A 26778-nucleotide genomic window follows, 5' to 3' on the forward strand; every position below is an offset into this window, starting at 1 on the left:
ATATAATGAGAGTGTGGGAGATGATTATCCTTAAGTATCCTTAGCTCTCACAAGACAATCCTGGGATTCGTGTTACAACATTGCGACCTGATTGCTAATTGATTCCTGTAAGTCAGGCAATCCTGTTAATTAAAGGTTATTATGTTAAAGCTCTAACAAAAAATATAAGTAGGTTATCGAATTATTCCATATGCGTTCACTTTGTCGAAACATTTACTAAGCAAAGTAAAACACATTGTACTTTAAGAAACAAAGAGAAAGTGTTATTAGTGTGTTAGTTCATCATTTTTATGATTAGATCATACAATTCGTTAACTGAGTCATAGCCGTATGATGATGTCATTGAGGCGTTTTGGTATTTAGTCCGAATCAGGAGATGGTGTGGGTGGTTCGTAATTTTGTCCTTTTATAAGGTTTTAACTTGATATTACGTCAATATGCCACCCGGTTATCTAACAAAACACCTTTTACAGGAAAAACTTAAATGGGCCTAATGAATTTAAAAATACAAAAATAGGAAACCACCGTAAACTGTGCATTAGAACTACTCAAATTACAGTGGACGATACCTAACTTGAGGTGAAAAATATTTTAATGATCTTCTGTCAAATAGCTGTACAAATAAAGCAAATTCCGTATAACTGGGGGCCAGATCAATGAGGGTATACTGTCTTTGATTTTATTTATATTTCGCAATATGCTAGGTTACATAGATTTAGTCCATTAACCCTTCTGTACTCCAGATTATATTATAACACTAAGGTGCATATTTTAATGCAAAGATGAGTGAAGGATGAGGGATTGGCGAATTAGATTATAGCTTTATTGTTGACCACCTGGTTATTTAGTCAAAACATGTTCAAGCCATCAAGGAGAGCTGGAAATAGTTTCAAACCATCCCAAGATTTCATACATCTAGGGATAAAAGCAATGATCTCCTAATTACAAGGCGAGCACTGTAGCCATTCACCTACCCAGCTAAATATGTTAGTACAGATTTTGTCCACCACCCTAATGTCCCTATTCCAGTAGTCACACTTCACTTGGCCACTATCAACAGCACTTCCTAGTCACTATCAGCCGTCCTACTTCGCGGGTTTTGCCAGAGGTTTGTCAGTAACCCCGCGAACTGTCCCGTTTCGCAAGCCGCAGATCATATCAGAAGTTGCCCAACAAAACGTCCGATTGTCCGGGGAAAGCGATGCTCCTCGGGTGACCCGGGATAACCTTGGGTCACCCCTAGATAAACATTGTTTTATAACCGTAATCCGAACCTTCATAATAACATCCGTGTTTTGCAAATACTGTTTAAAAATCAAGATACGCTCGTGCCGCCACTTTCTCTGCTAATTGTGGTGCGAGCCGGTCATTATGTTATGCAAAATTATGTGTTAATTGTTTTATAGCGTATTTTGATCGTGATTATATGTTGTGTTCCTGTTCTGACAGTAAGGATCTTTTTGTGTCGTCTTTAGTACATTGGAGTCGGTCTTTGAGCTCACCGATTCTGTTTCAGAGCATTTGTTGGTTGCCGAATACTTTGAGTCGTTTTAGTGGCAAGGTATTTAAATTCAAAACAAGGGACATATGTGGTGTTTTGTGCATAGTGAAGCTAGTGAATTTAGGAGTGTTTATTTTGTACCTTATTACTATTTAATGTAGATCTATTATGAGATAGCGTTGATAGTTAATATCCCAATGACAAACGGCTTCAGCGTCCAAATGGACCCTGTTACCAGTAACCTAAAAATTTGCTGATAACCAACACCCGGCTGGTTTTAAGATGAACCAGTCGGCTACCTAGCTTCATGGAAAAGGACCAATACCAGAAAATCGAGGTGAAATGCGTATTACCCACGAAAGGTCTATTGGATAGGATTATTGAAGGAGTTACTAAATGCCACCACATGAAAGTGGACCTCTTTGCATCACCTTGTTTGTGGAAAGACGAAGCTATACTGAAATAAAAGTACAAGCTTACATGCATCAGTACAGTATTACAGGCATACACAAAGTAGATACAAGACTAGACTCAAAATGACGTGTTCTAACGGCCTTTTTACAGTTGTACAGGAGCATCGAACCTTCCTCTGACGCAAGCAAGCGGTGTTGTACCGCAATTAAGCCGTTAATTGCGTGAACGTCGCAAGCTGATGTGAGCGCATTGTCTACAATGTACAGCGGTGAATTCGTAGCCCTTGGTTAATGACGCAAGTCACCAACCACCTCTTGGCCCATATAACCTCTGACTGCTTAAAAAGGGTAATGAACTCTGGAAGCACTATGGATCAAAGTTAAGATGGGCATTTCCCACCTTAAATTGGAAAGGCCTAAAAAGGTTATCTATTAAGTTACCATCAACATAAAACTTCTTATTCTTATAGTCATTATTTTCACCTCAATAGATAGAGAATGTAATGGGCTTGTTATCTACATCCTTATTGCATCTTCAGAATAGTTATAAAATAGTCCAAACCTTAAACACTCTATGGTTCTCCACAATACTTTTCACAATTCCAACATCTACTCCACCATAAATAAAGCATCGGTATCATTATATAACTGTAAACCTACACAGCAAGCAATAAACTCCCCAACGTTTCTAAGCATGTAGGAAAATCGTGCAACATCTATTGTCCATTAGCATAAAACAGCCTCAACCTAACACACTTTTCACCTCTTGACACCACATGCGAGACACAACAGATGTTTATAGTGTAAAAGTGAGCGTGTGCTGCTCAGTGCGGAATGTGGCTGGACAGCCTTGGTGCTTTAAGAAGCACGATCACACACTCGGTATATCGGTAATGCTGGGTGGTCGCAAAGAAAATGACGATTGGCTGAAACTGGTAAGCCTGGAGTCTAAGGAAGGGATAAGAAGTATTCAAGGTCATACTGAACTTGTCTGCAAAAGCTGAGTGGTCTCTCTCACAGAGGATGTAGATAGGTTTTGGCAACGACCTCATTACAGTGTGGATTAGGATCTTAAATTAATGAGGCCTCTCAAAGTTGTCAAGGCCATCCTCAAGCATATCCGCAAATGCTAGAGGATCTCACCCTTAAGACGACGTGGCGGGACAGGAAGTAGAGTAGGCTACAAGTAGTTATGCAATTAAAGTAGGCTGTCTAGATTTTTAATCTGAGACGTTTTTAAAATTGAGTGTCGAGATCTTATAATTCAAAACATTTAAGTTCGACAATCACAACTCATAACAACTCTGTTGGACGAACCTTTGAATAGACGGGTTATCAAAGCGTGCGTTCTCTATAAGCATTGTTCCTTGCCCAAAGGATTTACTGACGTATGTAGGAAATTGAATGTATAGGACACAAAAGATAATAAGAATACGCATCTAAAACATTACAAATTTACAGTCCTGTCAAACTGCCTCCAAATAACGCTATCGCACCCTCTTGGCTATTTAGTCTAAATTTCAAATCAACTTAAAATATCCGATGAAATCTAACATAACTGTAGCCATGATAGCCAACACGCCTGAACACAACGCAGCATACTAATTGCGTATTTCAGGTCCAATCTGACGATCGTCTGGCCAAATAAAAAACACAACCTTCATCGGTTGCGTGGTGAATTCTTGATGGACGAAAACGATTACTCGGCCCGGCGATAAATCAAAGATCTGCACCGACGGCGGTGAGCATGCGCAAAACTGAGCGCGGTGCAACGCGCATGTGCATCGCTAGGCGGCGAGGAATGCCGGGAAACCACTTCCATATACGACGCGACTCTTTGTTTTGTCTGAGGACCACCGGGGTATGTGATCCTCATCCAAACCGAGTACTTTTTAGTCAAACAAAGCTCCGAGGCGCGGTTGCTGAAGAAACCGATTCGTACACTGAATCGTAAGTTTCTCACGACGTTTTTCTTCAAGCGTTCTAAAATAAGCCAGCCATCATGTATGTGTTTGAAACGATCGTGTAGAGTATTGTTGATTTAGTGATACCATTTGGCTTAAAGTGGTTATAAAATAGCGTGGTTATTATTGTGGACTTCATACTACCTATTGATGATCATAATAAACACTATTAATTAAAATAATATAGCAGGGTACATACTACTCGCCTAAAAATGAAGTTAACCAGTTTGATCTGAGAAAAGGCATCAGCATTTTTTGATGGTTTATCGGAGAGAACCCATCTGTTCCTAACCATTAAGTGGTAGTGTATTAAACTTTGGTTAGGTTAGGTTAGGTTTTTATAGAGTTTAGTATGTGGTATAGAATTAGAGAACCCTAACCTATCCACATTCCACTGAATCGACGGAAAAGGTCCAAAATTACTTTTAACAAATGTGTTATGCAGTACAGTTAATCTTTACACGCCATTTAACCCATCCCACATTCATATTATTTGGGCTGAAATACAGAAACACCAAAATACTCGTATAGTGATGTAGTATAAATACCAAAATAATATTTAGAACTGTAGGCATATCGAATTAAAAATATATACAGTATATCAGACGCACACATCTCACCGAAGAAATCATACTGTCAAGAACTGACGCGTCATCCTGATCAAGTTCGACATCATTGCAAATCTCACCTCTGAACTTCAAACTCCCAACCCAGTCCAGCTCAGAGTTGACGTCATCTTCTGGGTCATGTGAGATGACGTCATGGGATTGCCTCAGCTGATGGTCAGATTTGCTGATCGCATCTCACCTACGGACTCAACTGAGACTTTCGCTACCACACTGGCCTCGTGTGAATCGCGAACAGGTGATACCTCAATTCCACTTGAACCACTTGGCCGTACAATCCATCTTTGTCGGGCCCGGCTCTAGAAGTTCTTCAAAAGGTTTCTCACGTCAATTCACCTTCTGTTTGCCAATCGGTCATTCAAATGTGTCAGGCCATTGCGGAATCGCAAGTGTTCAATTTGCTATTCCATCATCTACTTGGATATGCTCTCTAGAGGGTGTTTGAGAAATCGTAGAATTGATGTTTATTGAGTGTTGTTGAAAACGGGTGAGTTGAAAAGAAATGAGTAGATAATATTTTAGTGATGTATTTACTTGAATTTTTAAATAAAAACAAATGAACAGGATTAGCAGCACGTTTGTTTTGAGCTTCAAAATAGTCTTTGCAGTAAATTTTTCATGCTTTTGCTGCTAAAAATGTCCTTGTATATTCGGGGTCGATCCCATTCTCGGTACAAATATGTATCCAATTTATTGTTATGCTAAAATATTGAAAGACATTAACAAAAACCTATTTTTCTGTAGTCCCCTAATGTGTTGACTCCACATAGTTCCCCTCAATGAAGTCATGAAGTAGTTAACCTCAGCTCGTGTTGTAAACATAAAAGAGAGACTAAGGTCAACCACCGGTTGCCCAAAACCTTCCTTTTCTTCAGAATTTCCTCCGAATTGAGCAATAAATTCGTCCCAATCACTCGTGACTTCAGTACGTAACATGACGTATCTTGCGCATCGTCCATCGTGACGTTATTGTGTCGGACGACCGTCGGTTCCGGACGATAGCAATAGGATTTGATTGGAGTCACGACACCGTCAGCAGACCGAACAAAGAGTAACACCTGATTGCTGATAGCTCTTCCACAGCAGCATGCTAATCAGCAGCGGTGGCTTCTCATTATGCACGGACGAACGTGAGGTAAACAAGAGAAAACGGTTAAATGGAACCGTTCTCTCCCCGATCTGGGAAGGTAAACTTTGCCATTTGTCGAGGGTGGAAGCGTGAGTTCGGTTGGTGGAAAGTAAAAATGGTAATTTGTGTGATCCGACGATTGTCGAGGAATGCTGGAGTACAGGGAAATTCGATTTATTCAAATCCAAACTGGGTTTGACTCTTCTCTTGCTATGATTGACAACTTGTTTTTTGATTCAAATTAATCAAATTATGGAATTAAATTAAACAACTCTCAGTACAGCACCGGTAGAGGAAAATAAATGCTGTTCTCCCAAAAGGTTTAAAAGTAAGATCAAACAGCAATTTTTGACATTTTGCTTCTTGACCTTGAAAAGGTCGATAGCTTTCAAAACTTGTTTGTTATAGGTGTTGCGAAATTCACCACACTAATGACAACTGGATACTCCTGCAATTTACAAACAAATAACACTTAAAGGTGTAGTTTAAGCTTGTAGGTTTACAATCGATGATATTCGTTTTGTACTCATGTTGATAAACAAATTACGTGGCGGCAAGAAATATTGTGCTCTCCAGCATTTAGAGCGGATTTAACAAGTTTCACAGTCCATCAATAGCAATTAAGTGTTAATCTAAAAAAAAACATCGTTATATTTACCGGTAAAACGTATTTCTATAACAATTCCTACATTCACCTGACAGGTTTAACATCAAAATTAAATTAGTACTGGAAAAAATTAGAGTCGAAATACTGGAAAACTTACCTAGTTTTGAAATCAACGTAATTTCAGTTAGATGAAATAATTCCTTTGAAGAATCGTCAGTAAAATAATAGCATCGAGTAAGTTACGGTAATCTGAATGTACTCACCAGAGGAGAAGTAAAGACCCAGCGGTGCGGAGAGAAGAGACACAGCCTCTGAAATACAACACCAAGGATTACAATCTGCTGACGTCACGCATCAAGTCGACTGAGACTGACACTGTGTTGGCTGAATTGATAAAGTGCTGTGATTGTATAAAATGCCACTGGATAATACTTTAGAAGCCTAGAAGACCGCAATGTTCTTACACATTCTACACACATATACTCTCACTCTTGAATACTCATTTTTGCTCCAGGTCAATCTATGGTTAAATGGTGTCTAACTTTCGGATTGTCCTTGATTGTTCGTCATCTCATAGGTATAGGTTTATTTCCACCAAATATTAATATACAACGTTTTACACTAAATATGCTAAATATAACTGTTAGGAAAATTAATTGTCCGCCACAAAGATGTCCCGTTGACTTGCTTTTCCTCAACCCACTCCACTTACAACCGTCCTAATTTTTACCGGTGGTTGACGAGTTCCCTTCCTAAAGGTCCTCCAGCCAACGTTGACCAACGGTGGGCGTGACAGATCCAAGATACACAGAACAATCCGAATTCTTGTACGTAACCGCAGTCTGTTAGCTTGACGTAATGGACCGATGTGAGGGCATTATACCGTGTGTGGGTCGATAGTATTGCCGATAGGAGTGGCGGAATGCTATACTGTAAGCCACGCCTATCTGGTTTGCACTTGTATATTTATAGGCTCGATCAGGTGGTATGAATCAATTCGACATGAACCAGCTGCTGATTGTAACGTGGGTCTGTTCGACCTCAACGTCCTCAGCCCACGGTCTGTCATCGAACTTTCAGGTTCCTGAGCTGTAACTCTGGGTTGCGAAGGACTAGCAATCAGGAAGTGTCTTTGGTGCCAACAAGGGTGGCAAATAACAGACTGATGAAGAGGTGGGAGGATTGTTTACAATGTTTATGAGCTATTTTGATCCTAGAACACGGTTCGTGGATTGTAAGTCTTTAAAAAGGAAAACTACTAACAATCAGGAAATGAGTCTGTTGTGCGAACAAGGGTGGTAGAGAACCGAATGATGAAGAGGTGAAAGAGTTGTTCGCAATGTTATCCAACGAATTATTTTGATCTTAGAACCAAGTTCCTGAATTGTGCCCCTCCACAGTTTTGTTTTCTTAACTTCAACTGCCCTTCACCTTAGACTGTTGATATTGTGGAAGCACAGTAAAATATATTTACTGTAAAATTGACACAAAGAATCCAGTAAGGACAGCAGTGACAAGATAGCTGAGGCAGCCAGTTTTAAACCACTCCTCAACCCACCCCCCTTTTTTCAGCCCATAAAGCTACCCCTGAACCATTTCGTAAATTTTTAGTTGTTTGTGTAAAATCCTCTTACACAATTGAAAATTTCACCCTCAATAACATTGATCAAGTACAAATGCAATAAACAACGTAAGTCAACTGTTATGTTTTCAGCATTCTATAAACATAATTTATTTGTAAACACTCATAATAGTAAAACCGGGCAGCACTGTAACAAATAATTAGTTTATAATTCACACCTGTTCACCGGGTAATAGGCCCATATCGTACGATTTTTCTATTTAGACACCGTAGTATGAGTCACGTCTGGTATGACGATTCGTGAAACATTGACAACCATGTCGTATACGGTATAGCAAGCCGCCTGTTTACCATAACAAACCCGACATCCTGACATACTTCCCGGAGCGTTATGGGTCCTGCGTCCTACGTGTGTCTGAAGGATCCTTCCTGTATGAGGAACATCCTGCGGTGCAAGCGTTTCCTGACATTTCATAGAAAGTAAACGTCTTCTACAGTTGATTAGTTGATACAAATTTTGGTTGCAATGTCAAAGAGGTCTAACCATTAGAGGACTAGTAATTGTAAAAGAATATTTAAGTTTTAAATAAGACAGTAACGTACCCAAGCCTTATCGGACATAAACATTATCGGTCATTCTCGAAACGACGAGAGGTCATCATAACTTTTACACCAACGAATTTACTTACCCATCTATTTAATCGACCAATCTCTCATGCAAACGGAACTGTAATCTCTCTTAGTTGGATTCCCAAAGCACGTCGTGAGATCGGAGTTAGTGTTCATCTCGCTTATTTATTGTTTTGAATGGGCTTTAAACTTTAAACACCCTGATTGACGATGGGTCAATGCTGTTTGCGGGAGATAACCCGAGGCCCTCATAAATAATACATCCACGGGATTTACAAAACCGGTCCCTCTTATCCAACCGGGTTACGCGTATTACTTTACCTGTTTTTACAGAGTTCCATTTACGTTCGTTAGTGTAATCATGTAATTAGTTTTAAGGGAACGATTTTTTTGTGTCTTTAAGGGTCTTCGAGTTATGATGGGTTTTCCCCAGAAGTTCTTTACAAATTATTATAAACATATGCTATATGGTAGAGGACGTGTATAGTCGCATCTCTATGATGTATGATGTATAGTATGCTCTATGGTAAAGATCGTACGCAAAGTTAAAACTGACTTTTTCACTGTACATTTTCAAAGCAGCTATTCCAAATTATTATACGTAATTTAAACCAAAACACCAACTTCTAAACCTTTACGAAACCTGCCAAACTTCAGTTCGCATCAACTCCGCCAAGCCAAAATCGCGGATACACATGAGCATTTCATGTTGGCTCTGTAAAGTGATATTTTGTAAATTCTGCGCAACCTTCTCGCGGGTATCCGAACTCGCCTGGCCAAGGTCGCGCAACGCTGATGTTCGCCTGTTTGTTTGCTTGTTTGCGCAATTACGAAGACGTTTTACGAAGTTAGGCACCGCCTTTGACACCTCGTAGCCTTGACGAGATGAAATGACGGGCTTGGGCAGCTGTGAATCCTGGAGTACATGCTCATGGTTACGGTCCAAAAACGCTATGTAATCTGTGTAGTGAAAATATCATATTGTGAAGCACTCATTCCTTTGAATGACAGGCTAAAGAACCATCCGAGGTTATCATCGTTGTCTTAGTTTTCCGGCGCCATAGACGTACATTGTAATCTAATACAAAACGTTTGACACCGAAATCATTTTTTACAAGAATGAATAAAGCCAAGATATCATTGTTTACGTTAGGAATATCCGTTAAGTATATTAGGAGTAGGTATGTTAGGAGTATTACGTTAGGAATACTTTATAATGAAACTCTGCTTATGGCATTATGGTTCACCCTTATCAAATTAAGTAGATACAATTAAAAGAGTTTTTTGTCACAATTAACAACACCAATAGAGCATTATATCTTCAACATAATAATTTTCTTGTAAAAATGTATTTTGTTTAAAAAAATGTTTTATGTTAACTAAACTAGCTAAAAACAAGATTCTTGGTATCAAAAGTATATTTAGCTGGTTTTTAGGACGGCAAAATTAGTTGCTATTAAACGTGTTAGAAACCATTTGATGGTGAAACCCTTGGTGATTACCATGGTAACCAAACCAAATTACAATTACCTCAATACTTTGTAGATTACATAACCTAAAACCGAACTGGTTTGACATCCATTTACTAATCACCCTAAATAACCTTTCACAACAAATGTACGCGTTACCCCAGGTCATGCTAAACACCTCTCGCGTGGCCTGAACCGCTGTGATCAGATAAGCAGATCAGAAAGGAATTAAAGTATTTTGCAACACCGTAAGAGGTAGGCCTTGATCTGAAACACTTGTCGATGGAAGGAAGTGAAGCATTTCATAAGCTGCTGTGTCGGGAACAGCTCATTAATATTGCATCAGGGTCACGGATTAGAGGCATCAGACGTCTTCATTTGCGAAACCTCTAGTTGGCTAGTTCTCATACGCTAAAGGTCAGTGAACACACGGGTGGACAAAGTAGTTCCAGAGGATGGAGTTTGACCGAGGAGTTGAGATGAATTCAAGTGATGGAAATTGAATTCTGTTTAATTTTAAAAGGTGCTGGAGGGACAAATTTTTATCCCGATGTAATAACAAATATTTTTGGAGTATTCACTTGAAGTAATTTGAGATTCTTTCAAGTAAAGTGCTATCATGTCTTTAAAATAATACTCTTAATAAAGGAACAGTTCTTTGGCTATTTAGTCTAGTGCAATTAGGTTATGACCCGGACAAAATTGATAACAGGCTGAAAATTGGTGGAAATGTTCAAAACAATGTCCTGAGTGGCCCACACAAAGTCCCAAGAAATCCCAGGTGGGGAACGGCCGCCATTTTGAAAAAACGGCCGCCATCTTGGAAATTTAGATTTTTTGCTGTATCTTTTGAAGTAATTGCCCGAAAGACCTTATTTATGTCTCAAATTAAACGTTTTGGGCTCATGTATTAGGGCAATATATAATTAAAGAGTTTATTATGTTCTAAGCATAAATATTATTTATATTAACCTCAAAAATATCTATAATAATGATATAGATACGGTTATGTCCCCCCTTTTATACGAATTGTGGATATTTATAGGCATGCAAGGTGGATGCGATGCTCCCTGGTGTGGATTAACGTCCGCACTAGTGAGTACCTATGACTATCCGCAGTACTATCCTGATAATTAGACCAATTCGTTAATTAAAAGAAAAAAAAATTTGGTTCGGATTCCACTATAAACGGTAGGTCCCTTAGTTGCCATTAGCTGTATGGGCTATTAATTAACATCTGTGTCTAAGGAACATGTAGGCCTTAGTCACTAACAAGACTACAAGATCGCGCCACTCATCCTAAACTCATCCTTCACTCATATTTGGTTAAAATACGCACATAGTGGCATTGTATAAATATACAAAATATTTACAAAATAAGCTTTTTCTCTTTTTTCTTAATGGACTTGTTTAAGCCATTAACCCTATTGAAATTCCTTGTACCCCACAATGCTTAGTCTTTGGAATTGGTTAAATATAAATATAATATCTATTTAACTATGATAAAGCTTTAAAGAGGAGACAACTAATATAGCTCCAAGCAATTATTGCTGCAGCTCGACCACGATCTTTCATATCGCCCCTGCTGCTCAACCTTCACAGACGGTATGGCTCAAAGTTGCCGTTAGACATTCTATCGTAGCTCGGAGTTTGCTCGACATACAAGAAGGTCGTCAATTATGAGACTTCGATAGCTGATAATGTATCACCTTCAATAGATGACGGAGCTTACCTTCATTATGTTTTCGACAACGCGGATTACAACGTTAAAACACTTGATGGACATTGAACTCTTCACGCCATGGGTGGCATTGAGTGCATAACACCAGCCGAAATGTGTCAATGCAAGTGCTCCTGTAACACGATCTACAATCCCAAAAGCAAAAAGTGTCCTTCTATCCCATGGCTTTCAGCCAGTGACACCTTACCAACGTCCGCCTAAGCCTGGGAGATCTTTAGTAGTGTTGGGAGATGTCAGTACAGCCTTTTCCGAACCAAAAATAGTTGTAGATGCTTGTCTTGCTGACACCCTATGGCTCATTAACCACCAACTGAGTGACAAACCAAGTCCACGTTGAAATGGATACATGGATACAGTACAACGCCCTTATGGTCTTAATTGTATCACGATGCATGGATACTGCACTGGAAATTGATACGCCAACCACGCTAGTTACAACAATTAATATTACATCGCCGACAATATTATTTAACAGCGAGTAGTTACATTATAAGTTTATATGCAATATTAAAATATAATGGTAATCAATTATAGCAACTATATCTAGATGACTCTATTTTTCGGATCGGAACGAACAAAATTATTAATTGTTTTTTCATAATTTATTTTGTACTTCATTGTTAAATTGATGCTTTCCTAGTCAAGATTATATTTCCTGTTACCGATGTTGCTCTGCTCCTGCCATGGATTTAAGTTAGTTAAGTGTTCTGTTAAAATGCATGTTCACTTAGGCTTCTTGAATCCACATTGTAAATTGGTGATCTTGCCGTTGGAATAAATAAATAAATAACAAATTAGAGCATTTAGGTGAATAAAATGTCAGTACCCTCCTTCTCTAATATTTTCTAAGTGAATATACAGTGTTATCCTTTTTGGCGGTCGTCCAATCTTAGCAGGGAGTTTCATTTTATGATTTTGAAATTTTTAAATGTTCTCCAAAAAGGGGGGATTTTGGGACAACTCAAAAATTTTAAACGTAAACCCCCTTCAAGTGAAATCTTATGTGTTTACAAAGACTTTATGAATGGTGAAAACCAGAGTTTGCTATTTCATCTTTATCAAAAATGGTAGCCCGTCAAACGTTATGGAAAATCAATGGTAATATTGGTTCGTAATTGTAATATTGGCTACCATTTTGGACAGAGGAGAATACTCAAAGATTTTAAAATCATAAAATGAAACTTCCTGCTAAGGTTGCATCACCACCAAAAGGATTACTCTGTAATATTTACTTAGGAACAAATTAGAAGGGGGGGATTACTTTTTATTACACAAGAAAATTAATGTAACAGTATCAAACTTTTGAGGGGCTACCATTTTGGACAGAGAAGATATAGCGAACTCTGGTTTTCACCATTCTTTAAGTTTTTGTAAACACTTCAGGATAAGGTGTCACTTGAATGGGGCTTACTTTAAAATTTTTGAGTTGCCCCCAAAACCCCCCTTTTTGGGGGACACTCAAAAATTTCAAAATCATCAAATGAAACTTCCTACTAAGATTGCAAGACCACCAAAAGGATATTTCTGTATATTTACTTAGAATAATATTAGAGGGGGGGGGGTCTTGACTTTTTATTCACCCCGTATTTAACCAATTCTAAAGACTAAACATAGTGAATTGCAAGAAATATCAAAAGGGTTAATGGCTTTAACAAGTCCATTAAGAACAAAAGAGAAAAAACTTCATTTTGTAAATATTTAATAAATTTATATCATTATTATAGATATATTTTTAGATTAATATAAATAATATTTATGCTTAGAACGTATTAAACTCTTTAATTATATACTACCCTCATACATGAGTTTAAAACGCTTAATTTGAGACATAAATAATGCCTTTCGGACTATTACCTCAAAAGATACAGCAAAAAATCTAAATTTCCAAGATGGCGGCAGTTTTTTCAAGATGGCGGCCATTCCCCAACTGGGATTTCTTGGGACTTTGTGTGGGCCACTCAGGACATTGTTCTGAACGTTTCCACCAATTTTCAGCCTGTTATCAATTTTGTCCGGGTCAAGGTCATTTTTTGTCTAATTGCACTGGACTAATTCAGGAGCTTGGGGAACCCCTAATAATAGATGTCTACTAATTTGTATTACAGTATGACTTTAAATTTCAATCGTCATTACTTTTCTTGTATCGAAAAATTCAGATGTTCCCCTTCAAAATTGATTATTTATTCCATGAAGTAAGTGTTTCCCAATGTTAATATTATTAGAAAGAACTACTTCTTTCCATTGCAAAGACTGCCTAAAACATACAAATTGGTTTGCCAAAGAAAATTGTTGAAAGACATATGGCCTTACACAAAATCATAACTATATTCTCACTAATGAATCAATAATGTGTGTTGGATTATTTTTACTCTTTCTACTTCGATCTTCCCCTTCAAGTTCTCTATCCAACCCAGACTCCGGCCCAATTGCAACTGAACGCCAAAGGCGGTGATTTCATGATTGGATTTCGACTCCCTATCATTTACTGATTCAGGGTAACCTGTTATCCGTCAATCGTTTGACCCGAGCATAACACAACCTTGAGACACGCCTAATATTGTCTCAGTAAGGACCTATTGTGCACAATGTCTTGGAGAATGCAAATGTGGCCTCAACCTTGATCTGCGGGTCAGGAGCGAGAACTACTTTATGACGTCATCGGACGTGTTCTGGCCTGTCCTATCTTGTATCAGCACATCAACTGTTGTATCTTCCTCGTACAAGATTCCTGAGTCGATTATAGCGATGTAGGAACATTCGCGGGATGGAAGACAAGTCTTGAACAAGTGTATAAAATATGTTATGTGAAGTCTCGTCAAGATGAAGCTGGAGGATTTTTTCAAGTGGTATTTTATGATTTTTTAGCTGTTGAATTCCTAAGTCAGTTTTTAAATCTAGATAACATTCCATTGCGAATTCTCCTTTCTTGGAGTGACCCGTGTTTATTAGTACACTACTAAGACTTCTAGTGAAGACAAGAGAATAAGTCTAGTCTTGTAAAAAAAAATAATTGATTGTTCTCTTGTCTGTTCTTGAGACCATTTACAGGTGTGACAGAACAGGACCATCAAAGTAACAGTTAATCTAGCTGATCTAGTAGATAGTTCAAAAGGATTGAAATCACGCACATAAACCACATTAGCTCACTCTGATTTGGTAATATAAACTATTTTTTACGATGTTAAGGCCGGAACTACTGATTTTTTAATTTGTAGTCTACATTTTGAATGTGTAATCAAACGTTGCAATGCCAGTTATAAATACTTCATTGTATTTTAATGTAATTTAAGGAAATCGTTTGTACATGCTGAATTAGAAACTTTTGGAATCTCTTAAACTCCGTATCGATATTACGAGTGTCGACTATACCAAGAATCATTATCACATAGGCATTTTGTAATCAATTATACATCCTAGGTTATTATTCCTGGTCTTTTGAACCGCCAAATTTACATTTTCAAACTAAAAGGAAGTAATAGTTAAAATTCACATTAGCATAACATTATATAATGTACCTGTCCAAATGGCAATGTGATGTAACGTATCTCATGATATAGTCCCTCATCAGCTACATTACATCAATCTTCATTATCATCCCATAACACAACTCGTTACTTACCAACACCCGTACAAAATTGATTGACACCAAAGCTATAAATTAACATTTTCACACGTGATTCATGCACAAACCTCCGTGAAAAAATCACGAACCAATCGGTCATATCGGACAACACGGTTTTCTGAGAAACAATTTATGCACAATAGAAATTGGTAATAATTCATCCGGTTCCCGCTGCGATATAAATAAGGAACGGTAAAGTTATTGGACAGTTGTTTACAATTTGCATGCAGCATGTGTCTAGTCGTTGTAATGTATGCAATGAAAGTAGAGGGAACTCTACCCACATTTGTGGTTCAAGATGGATCGCTTATCTGTAGCCCAATGCCATTTTCAGTCGTGGGTGAAAGGCACGCCTTAACATTTCCCTTTTCTTCGACAAAAGATTTACACCCGTTTTATTATCACTTAACGCTATTCGTCGTTAATACCTGCATAAATCCTTCACTTCCATGTGGGATACAGCTTCGGTTTATTGATTTGGAAATTGCCTATTTTGCTTCTAGGATAATTTATAGGTTGGATTTACATATAGAAGGGATTTCATGTGCCAAATTAGTTTGGAATTTCTCAACTTCCATATGTTCGAGTTACTATTTTACCAAACAATGCTATTTCCTTTTTAACCAGCGCGTTTACTTAAAGATTTTGTAACTACAACGTCATGGCCTATAACATTATTTGTTGTTCTTATTATGTATTTGTTGTTTATGGTATACCAAACATGATGAATACCACCGAGATGTCATCGCGTTGAAAGAAAAACACAATTCAACCGCAAATTAAATTTCTTGAAAGATACCACATCAGCATAGCTCCACAGTATAGCTCCACGTAAACACACATAGACACAAATCAAATGAAAAATGAATTGTTTGTTGAACGTTATTAGACACAGTGACACACTATGGCTACGGCTTAACCGTGACCAATCGTAACGCTTTACTGCGGTGACTTGTCCACACCCACAACCACAACAAGTCGACTTAGATTTGTCACAGATGTAAATATCCACAATCAAGGTTACTCCACAATAGCGGTGAGGTAAGGACAAGGCGCATGCGACAATGACAAAGCTACATGCGAACATCAAAAAGCAATAACTGGGATATGAATGGTTATGAACATGAAGCCTTGAGGTCCCGCCGCGCCAGGGCTCAAGGAGTCTGCGAACAGCTGTTTATTCATGTAACTTAATACCAAACAATATAAAGCTGATTTTTCCGTCATTACTTATCCTACAAGGATTTGCACGTGCTAAGGGGTGATACTAGAGATGGAAAGGGTTGACCTTAAACAACTATTAAAACCGTTATCGTATCACTACTGAGTTTCTTTGAACAACAGTAGGCCCCTACATACCTCCAATGTATTAATAAATCTACTTTAAATTAACAAAATATTTAATGCTGGAGCAGCTGTTGAAAATTGTCAATTTTATGGAACTTTAAAAAATCATTGAAAGAAAAAATAGTGTAAACATTTTAGTTATTCTTTTTGTTGTCATGGACATGTACCAAACATTTGTGCATCAAAAAGCCTGCATAAGATCGTTTATAGGACCTATAGTAATTGTATGTAAATGTACCTTAAAATTTCAGCTGTTGTGGTATACAGTAAAGCGGATTTTTCACATTTGTTTTTATGATGATGTAGTACTTAAAGTAAACCCATTTTTTTACTTTATAGGGATGCCTATGGTCAATAAATTGTGTTAAATCATTGTGGGGTTTTAGAATAACTTAAACAATATTTTAGGTCTAACAATATACTTATAAGTTAGCTTAAACTACTTACTTGCTCAAATATATTTATGTATATTTTCTTTGCCCGTTTCTCAATGCTATCAAATGTAAATTTTTGAAAATTCGTCTGCATAAAAACACTATTTTAGGCTGATTTATTGCAGTTTTTAAACAGCAATCGTTTAACAAACTATGTTAAGCAAATTTAGTAAAATAGATGTCAAATTTTTATTGTTTAGCTTTACTTAATTAAAATTACCTATGAGTATTTTGTAAAACTCGCGCTTTAAGTAAGTTTTTTAAACACTAATTAACACATGTCACACACACACAAATTCCAAAATAACCATATTTCTACAAAACTTCACGATTCCCACACAACACGTGAGTTCCTAATTAAATCACGACGTAAAAAAGTAGTCCGAAGAAACCGCGAATGCAAAACGCGTCACGAACACATAAAATTACCGCCCCCGGCTCTCACGTTAAACCATCCCTGTGAAGCCGGAAGGGCCAATTACAAAGGGTGCAATCTTTGTGCAATATGGCGCAATAATGCAAGGAAAGTGCAGCCAATCATGTGTAAGATGCAGCTAATAAAACCGAGCCACTGAACTGGACTGTTCGCAGAGAAAGTACCACTTTCGGTTTTTAACATAATCATCAGATGGTTGAGAATGCCTAATTATCTGGACGGCAAGCGGTGGGCGCGAAGCTTTCCTTCATATTCTGTTGTCTTCGACTTTTTGCGGCAAAATATTGTTTACTCAGTTGTTAATGGAAAGATTACCGTTGTAACTGGAAGTGTTCATCGGTTGTTTGTTTGCAGGCTTTCAATAATTAATTTTACGTCCAACGCTTGGAGGGAACTAGTGGCTTAGCTATTGTTCTCATTTGCTACCTATTTTTATGTCAGTCATTAAAACATGTATTTGAGATTATTGTAAATTCAGCCACCAATCCTAAGTAGCATTAAAGCTAGTACATATAAATATAAAAATTCTAAAGAAACAATTTTAACATTGTGAAAACCGTCAAGAGCGTTTACGAAGTAATTAATGGAGAAGTTATCGTTACCATTAATGGTTTGTTTGTTTGCAGAAGCTTACTACAAAGGTTCGTTCACACCCTTAGTTTTTTTTTTTTTTTTTTTTTTTTTTAAGGAAGGACTGGGGACTATAAAAAAAGTCAAATCTCCTTTTCTATCCGTTTACCTGATTTTCATTATTAAAAACCACTATATTGACTATTAATACTAAAATGACATAATGTTTACAAATGAGGTTATAATCACTTACAAAAAACTCAATATAGAAAAATAACTCAACAGATACATTTCAGAGAAAACCCCACCCCAGTGCACCGAATTATCATTTAATATTTCCTAATGTGTCTCAATCGCCGTCTCAAATTGTCCATTCGAATTACAAAACTAAGTGCCAGAAGCTGTTATAAGTTACCAAAGAAACCTCACCAAACAAAAATGTAACTTTTTGACGTATACCTGTATGCAATCCCTGAAACCTTTGCTATCTAAGAAATAATTTTACCTCGAAATAATAGCAAATTTTAACTTGTTTGGTAAATTTAACAGCATGATTTTATCTGACGGCTCTCTAACGTATTTTCTAAACATTTCTCTTTCAATCCTGCGTGCAGAGAAAACTAATAACCGTCTTGTATTTAAGTAGCTAAATAATTGCAGTCAAATAGCTTAGAAATATGCTTTTCGTTTTCTAAAAATGGCTGTAATTACTTTACTCATCGTTTAACACTTTTTCTGTCCGACAATTGCACTAACCACTTCCAATCATGAGCTGCCGATCAATATACGTGTTCCAGTGTTCCATAAACGTAGCCCCCCTTCGACTTGTATTTACAATACCACTTGCCTCTAAGTAGTCGATTCCCCCATTCGGATTGGCACGTTTCACGCTCGGCTAGCCTTCCTCGCCATTACATATAATTTATAGCTCTATGTCGAAGATGAATAGTTTTTGCATCAGTTAATCAGAAAGAGAATGGATCTTTTCTCCAGAGAATCAAACGAATCAGCAGAGTGTGCTAATCACGTTGAGTATGTGATTATCGCTGAAGATTTCTAGCTATCATTTGCATGTCATTGAAAGGTAGTGAAGGAGTTGGAGAATCTACCGATGGATCTTTCTGGTGTTCAATGGTTTAAATTACGAGTCTAAACCATCCCAGGGATATTGTTGGCTCATTTTGACGCGATAATGACTATAAACACGATAAAAATAACGGATAATGAATTGCTGTGGACATTCACTGGGGTTCCAGGGCTTGAGTAAACCCATTGACTATTGGTAAAACATTTAAGCATAAATAAAATTTACCTTGTTTCTACAATTTTCCCGGGAGTTCACACACGAACTGCTTAGAGTAAAAATACCACTGAAAAAACTACCAAATTATAAACAACTTAATTTGGACTTCAGTAGCCTTAGATGAGAAACACATCAGTCAAAGATGACATGCCAATATAGATGATGGATAGCCACGATAGCCAACAGAAGGAGATGACTATCAAATTAGCCATTTGTAATTTACTTTCCTTCTGGCGGTTCCAGGCTCGAGCCAGGTGGTTTTCATTGGTTAAATGAAGTATTGTCTACTATTTTTTTTCCTATCGACTTCATGTCAACACTAATTTTTTACACAGTGAACTAGCTTTACATTCAAGCTACACGGAAGGAAAATCTTTCTACATCAGCTGAAGCAACAGACCAGATCAAATTAAGACCGTGAGTTTAATGTAATAACACGCTTCGCAGACAAAAAAACTATGTTCTCGTCGCTTGACTATGTAGACGCGGTCAGACCAAACCGCTGGTCGATTGTTGCTGTGGTATTGGATCTGTTTTTTATCCTGAAGATGTATCAAGGGCTTTCCTTATAGGAGTTTTTAGATAATAGTTCTTCAATAGATAATTATTTCAGATATCTTCGATAGTTAATGGAAATAAGATTAAAAAATGAACGACAACCGAGGTATAATCGTTTAACATATCTAAATGTAGTTCTCTCATCAAATATATGGCTTTGTAAAGACACTACCGAAGATTTTGCCAATCTTTATTTATAATTACTTCATGTACTACTAAATTGTAATTTTTAATAATACGCAAACAACACTTGGTCAATCAATTTATTTTGTAGTATATAAAATTGGTAAATAGTAATATACGATTAAAACATACATGTCTAAAGTTCTACATGGAAAAGCTTTCTACGATGGGTGTGGATAAATGTTGTTAATAATACAGTAACAAATATTGTAAAAATATGAACAAATATAAACTGGTTAGTTTATTAAATTAAATTTATATTTTAAAGTCCCAAATGTTTCAAATAGCTCTTAATATCTCGTCAATATACGCATAAAATACAGTTGGACTCATTTTTGGACAAATATTCTCCACATTTCAACCATATTCTACACATTCATGGGCCAGTCAAACATTATGCAGCCTAGCCATTATATTAACAGTGTTAACAATATTTAGCAAGATGTAAATTAAATTCAACAATGTGAACAACTGTTCCAACAAAACCGGAAACAATTCAAACTTTATTAAAATTGCATCACTCTTGAACCTCAAAAGGTGAACACGAAGTATGCGTCATGGGCAAACCATATGACTCCTTATTACGTCACTTTCACGATAAACTTAAAAAATTAGGTTGGCAAACCATTTACCAACTTTGCGACGCGTAAAAGTGTCACGAGTAACAAATGCCAACCGCTCTTGGCCAACCTGATATATTCGTCCTGGTATTGGGCATTGTGTGACCAAGACCTAGAACCATTGCGTGATACAAGAGCGTCACGTAAATCGTGACGATGCGTTACGTAAGTGACAAGGTGATGATGGGACGGTGACGACAATGTGATTTATTGGAAGGTGAGGAAAACGTTTCGAGGTTTAACCTAGTTTTGCAGTGGACACGTTTCGTATTAGGTTTGTTTATTATTGAAGCGGTTGATGCACAAAATGCACCCCAAACGTGACGAAAACAACATTTATTGGAACAGCACTATTTATTGAGAAGATAACGATATTTTCATTTACGTTTTTAAGCTCTTTTGTAAACTTTACGAAACATACCTAACGATAAAAAAATGTTCGAAAAACTATTTACTTTGAGAAAACTTAATTTATAGGAACACGAGGTGAAGAAAACGTCCCGATGTTTATCATTTGGCACTGAAATTCTAACATCAAGTGTTTGATTGTGCTTGCTAAACAAAATTTAAGGGAGATATCTTGTTCGACGATTACTACTTTTCCTTAAGATGACTATTACAGATACGAAACACGCAATGAGGGTAAACGGTAAGACTTAAAGACGGCAGACAATTTGTAAGAGAAGAAACAATACTTTTGATGTGGTATGGTAAAAAGACATCGAGTGAATACCGTATTATTTAGAGCACCACGATTTCTTACCATCGTATTTAATTACTACGTAAAGTTATAGATAATTTGAATGGTGTGATATTCATCCGATCCATAAAGATCCTTTGTAGTTTTTCTTTAAAAAAAAAACTCAGTTCGATGAGGTACCAACGGAAATGTGCTATAACAAAATGTATTCTTCTTAGTTAAAAGAGAGGACAAAAGAAAAGAAGCCATAGACTACCTACAGCCTTATCAGGACTATCAGGAGCCCTATCAGTCGGACATAGTTAAAAAATATATTTAATTAAAACTAAATTATATCTAAAACTGTTTTCATATCTAAAACTGGCTTCAACGTCAACTTGATAATATGATACTTTCCACGGCTCGCTAAGTTGGGCCAATTAAAACAATAATTTAATACATTTGTATATGGCTGTAAAAATATAGTGAAATTGTGGAAAGACCAAATCAAAGAGGAAAATGTGTTTTCGATGTCGTTCAGGTTCTACGGTTTTTGCACTAACCTAAAAGAAAATCTTTGTTAAAAATGCAGAATCAAACGTCTCGCTCACTCTCCGTTACGACACTGATAAATAGTAGACACTGTCTGCTCTTTAATCTGAGGTTACGAGAAGTAGAATATTGATATTCAAGCACTTGCGGGGAAAGCAGAAGAATCAAATGTACAATAGGCATTGTCTGAGGATCAGATGCATATCTGCATTATGGCAGAACTGATCGGTGCAGCATTGTATTGCATCAGATGACTCCATCCACTGAAAGTGAATCTTGCATGTAATGTATTTTGGATACAACTATTATTTACAAATTGGTCAAATGTTGTATACATGCCAGAATTTGTGTACAAGTGCGATAGGATCCGTTGGAGCAAAGAAAACTTACGTGATGGTTACAAATGTGACATATTTTCAGGTGAAGATTTTTTCGAGAGAGACATAGAAGTTGGTGTCAGAGCGGAAGCTGATTTAGAGAATCCAACCTGGCGTTGTAAAATTTACGACAAAAACTAACCAAAGATTGACCTATCGTCCGTTTCTCCTGATGTTCCTTGCGTTCCACCTATAGCCTGCACTCTCTACTTCGCCATCTGACGAGGATGTTATCTCATATCCGAAACGTTTGTTTTCATTTCCCCAGGTTATGTCGTGCTCACTGGGCACGGGCAGTATGTAGGTCTAGACAGCGCTGCATCATACGTTCTACGTTTTTATCTATGCTTTCATCGGCTATAGAGGTTAGTCATCACGCCAGATGTTAAGATGGCTTGAAATATTGTAAAATGTTTTACTACTAAAACTACCGGGCTTGCTTTTTCTACGGAAAGACGAAGAATGAACTTTATCCTTTAGAGGGTGCCAAACCCAAACACAGCGGGATTATTCAAAATGTGGGAAAGAGAACTCCCCCCTTAGGTAAATTATGTTAGGTTCCACAAACCAGCTTCAATCAGATGCATCATCCTGACTCTTTTCTAGATTCGTAGGCTCACAAATAAAAGAAACATATACGTTTATGTGTGTGAGAGACAGAGAGAGAGAGTGTTCCTTTTTTTGGTTGGGTTAGCCTTTGGTTGTGTGTTTGGTTGGATTTACGTTCACTTGAAGGTAATCTCACGACCAGACCCCTATTTCTCACCCAAATCTCACTCATGAGCTCCTGTACTACAGTATTTTGCTACAGCCGACATATAATACAAACGTTTCAAATCTTTATTCCTATGCAGCAATGCTCATTCGGGGTTTTAATGAAAAATGTAGTTGTAGAAAGAACAAAGACCTATCTCCAGCTTATATTAATTTAGTGTGACCATGACTTCTTATTGCAGTTCTCAACTCTGACCCATTAAACCCCTTGACTTCCGTATCTTTGGCATCTTGAGAACAAGAGAGGAACATCCGGAAGCTGGTCTATGTCTGATGAGTAGCTGAAACTTGACCTCTGACGTCACAAGATGGCGTCGTTCTCCTCGGTTGTCTGAGACCGGTGTTGATTTACCTTCTGTTCAGACTGTCATGCTTATGATCAGTGTTGAAGTCTTGGATACACTTGAAATTCCCACTCAAATATTCGATGAAGTAATTCCACTGATGTTTCAATGGATAAGGCACTAAGATATGTCCAAGACTATTGGTTTCAAGGTCAATATTTTATATTTTAGAGACAATTTGTTGCTACTTAATTGATTGTATTATTTTATATGTTAACGTCAATTTACATAACATCTCCGAAATGTTCTACTTTGGTAAGTAGACTCAGTTGAAGTCGTAAAATACCACCATATATTTTCAAATAATTTCAAGAAAAGTTATCAACCAACATTACTCGTTCGCTGACCAGACACCATTTCAAAAGAAGCTTTGGAGTGATTAAGGCCAAGCGAAATTTAAACTGCAGATCCGACAGGGAAAATGAAGACTTCTGTGACATATCCTTAGGAAGCCAGATTACACGATTGAAAGAAGTCCCTAGAATAAACCCAGGTACTGTACCAGGACAAGATGTGGGGCTTGAGAAACATTAAGAAGAACGGTAGAAAGGGAGCTAAGGAAAGAAGCAACACATGGGGTGAATTGAAGGCGTATGCGAGAGATACAAAACTCTTTTGGATGCCCTATGTTGCCAGTGGAGACAACAGAAAACAAGTCGAGTAAGTCAACATTTCTCATACATACCATTGAAAACCAATACAATCAAAGATTACCCACAACAACCGTAACATGCACCGTAATTCTACATCCCACCAATATCCAACTAACTGTATCACCAATCACAGCTTCTGTTGCCAATCCCGAGATCGCATGTTCATCGGTTGTCGAACTAAACGCACTATTAAATCCGAGCAATCCAGAAAGCCATCTAGCTTCCTGATTGGTCAGCTATCAGCCGCATGACCGCGGCCGTCACCCGAGGATGGGCGAGTTTTTGAGGCTCAGAACCACCCGTCCCGCGTCTGCTGGTGACCGGTTGTCGACCAAGCATTCCAGAGGAACTGGTTTGCAGTAAATAATGAATTGTTAATAGCCCAGGATGGCGGTTTGCATTAGTTTATGAGACATGGTGTGTGGGTGTGTCGCCCAGAAATCGCGGCTTGGGTAACCGGGGAATTGTTGACTTAGAAGTATACTACACATGTGTAGATATAAAGTCAATGATACCATCTTCGCTATGGACAATTAGAGCATGGGTTTGATATTAATTTAAATTTTTTCAACGCAATTATTATTTTTGAATTGTTTAAGAAAACTTCTCAAACCCTGTTACTATTTCATGTTTATCTGTCATCCGTTGCTCAACCGAGAACAAATAATTATATCTGGGCATGGGCATATATAAAAGGAGTAGACAGGGTAAATAAAGTTGAAATTTTTGACTTTATTTGTCTACTCCTTTAATCTATGATCTGGGTCAGGAATCGGTTTTTTAACAACCCAAAGAAAATATTGCCACTAATAGCAAATGAGTAAATAGCTGGAGACTTTTGACGGATAGAATTGTGTATGTGTATTCTTCCTTGGTTTCTATGAGTCACCTGGCTTCTAAGAAAACTTCAAAGTATGCTACTGATTGCAAAAGATGGTGTACTCTTTGCATAAAATTCCAGATTCCGGCAAATAAATATTGTGGATTATTAGATCCACGATACAAAACTGTACCCAAAACACAGAAATAGATTCATTATGCTTTGATCAAATCTATTCAATCCACTCCAAACCACTCTTGACTAATTTCACCACTTGGATAAATCACTGTGCCTACGTCTACGTGCAAGGAATGTCTGGCGCAAAGCCACATACGTGTCTGTTAAAATATCACCTTCCTCCTCACATGTCCATAATTTAGATTTATGTGGTTTAAACTACGTCATGAATACTTATATTGACTTCACGCCTCTAAACCCCAAATACAACACTAGGCCTTAGTAACTAACTATAGGAGATCTCCTTTTGACCCTTTCTAGTGATTTGCCCAGTCTTCATATGTAGTATGAAAGTAAAGGTTTAGTTTGTAAAGCAAAATATACATCTTCATTCAGACATTATTTAAGGCAGATTAAAACAAATCAATTATTCTGAATCATTTTTACAAATTTGATTATCTATAGCGAGTGGAAAGGAAGGTAAGTTATTGAATAAAAGGCTCACCAAAAAGTAAAACTACTACGTCTTGTTTGGATTATTGACTTAACTACCTACATCCACCTTATTTAACACTTATAAAATTGTTTAGTAAATTATCAACAGTAATTTTGTGTTGAGACGAGAATGACATTTGCGGTAGGGCGAAGAATGTGATGATGAGGTTGTCATGATGATCTTGTTGATCTTGACTTTTGCTCTCGACGACTAATAAAATTACATTTACAAGGAATGAGGTAAATTGATCAATTGTAATCTATTTTACTTCGTGATTGTCTGACACAAATTATTTGTCAAATTTACAAAATCATAATTATTTAAATTTTTAGGGTTATCTTGTTCAAATAAACTATTTAATCGATAAACTCACATACACGAAACGAACTAAAAGTTTGTCTTCATCTACGTTTGTGTGTATAAATATGTAGTTTAAATAAAAATAATCATTCAGTTTGTAATTTCATAATTTAAAATAACTCCAAGGAAATTTAGACTATTTTCTTATTTGATAGTGTAACTAAATTTGGTAATTTCTTCCATGATTAATGATTTGTGTGCGTATTGATGTACTCTTTTTTATCGTAATCTCAAATTATAACATTGACGGTGTTTGAACCTGTTCTCCAAAGATGAACTGAATGAAAGTAGATATTTAATTTCCGATTAATTATAGCCTATATACATTTTGCGTGCATGCCTACGTTGTATTTTACATTTATAAATCATACAGTAAAACCTTACAATAGTACATTTTATCACTAGGGCCTAAAGTGACTCTTTTCGACACGAGCTCAAGTGAACGGAAATAAGCGAGGGTTGAAAAGACACTTTTTGCCCATGTGATGAACTATATTTTTCGTCATATTGTACCATTATTTGAACGAACAACGTTACGAAACTAAAATAGTTTTCACTTAAAGATAATCTCTCAAAACTACTTTAACTTTCAATTTAATTTGCTAAATGAAAGAAGCAGCCGTTTAGTAAGTGATTCAATCGTCTATTACGAGTGTGTTTGTGTATATACTATCGGTATGTTAAAGTATTTACAATAATGCAATAATTAACTACAATCAATACATAATTACGATGCGTAATTGTTTTCCATCAAAATTTACAACAGAGTTGACCACAGCTGATTTTTACTGCCCCTAGGGAAAACACTTTT

At 37.0% G+C, this 26778-nt stretch overlaps 1 protein-coding gene across 1 annotated transcript in view; it reads right to left on the reverse strand.

The window, feature by feature from the left end:
- Window positions 1-26778, reverse strand: part of LOC128986161 (serine-rich adhesin for platelets) — a 165297-nt gene that overhangs the window by 117545 nt on the left and 20974 nt on the right. The window contains exon 2 of the mRNA XM_054406341.1: window positions 6504-6551. The gene's annotated coding sequence lies outside the window, so the exon portion shown is untranslated. The remainder of the gene's footprint in view (window positions 1-6503; window positions 6552-26778) is intronic.

The sequence above is a fragment of the Macrosteles quadrilineatus genome, unplaced genomic scaffold (genome assembly GCF_028750875.1).
Source record: "Macrosteles quadrilineatus isolate MER2022 unplaced genomic scaffold, UCM_ALF_1.0 Scaffold_2__2_contigs__length_208266976, whole genome shotgun sequence".
NCBI classification, from domain to species: domain Eukaryota; kingdom Metazoa; phylum Arthropoda; class Insecta; order Hemiptera; family Cicadellidae; genus Macrosteles; species Macrosteles quadrilineatus.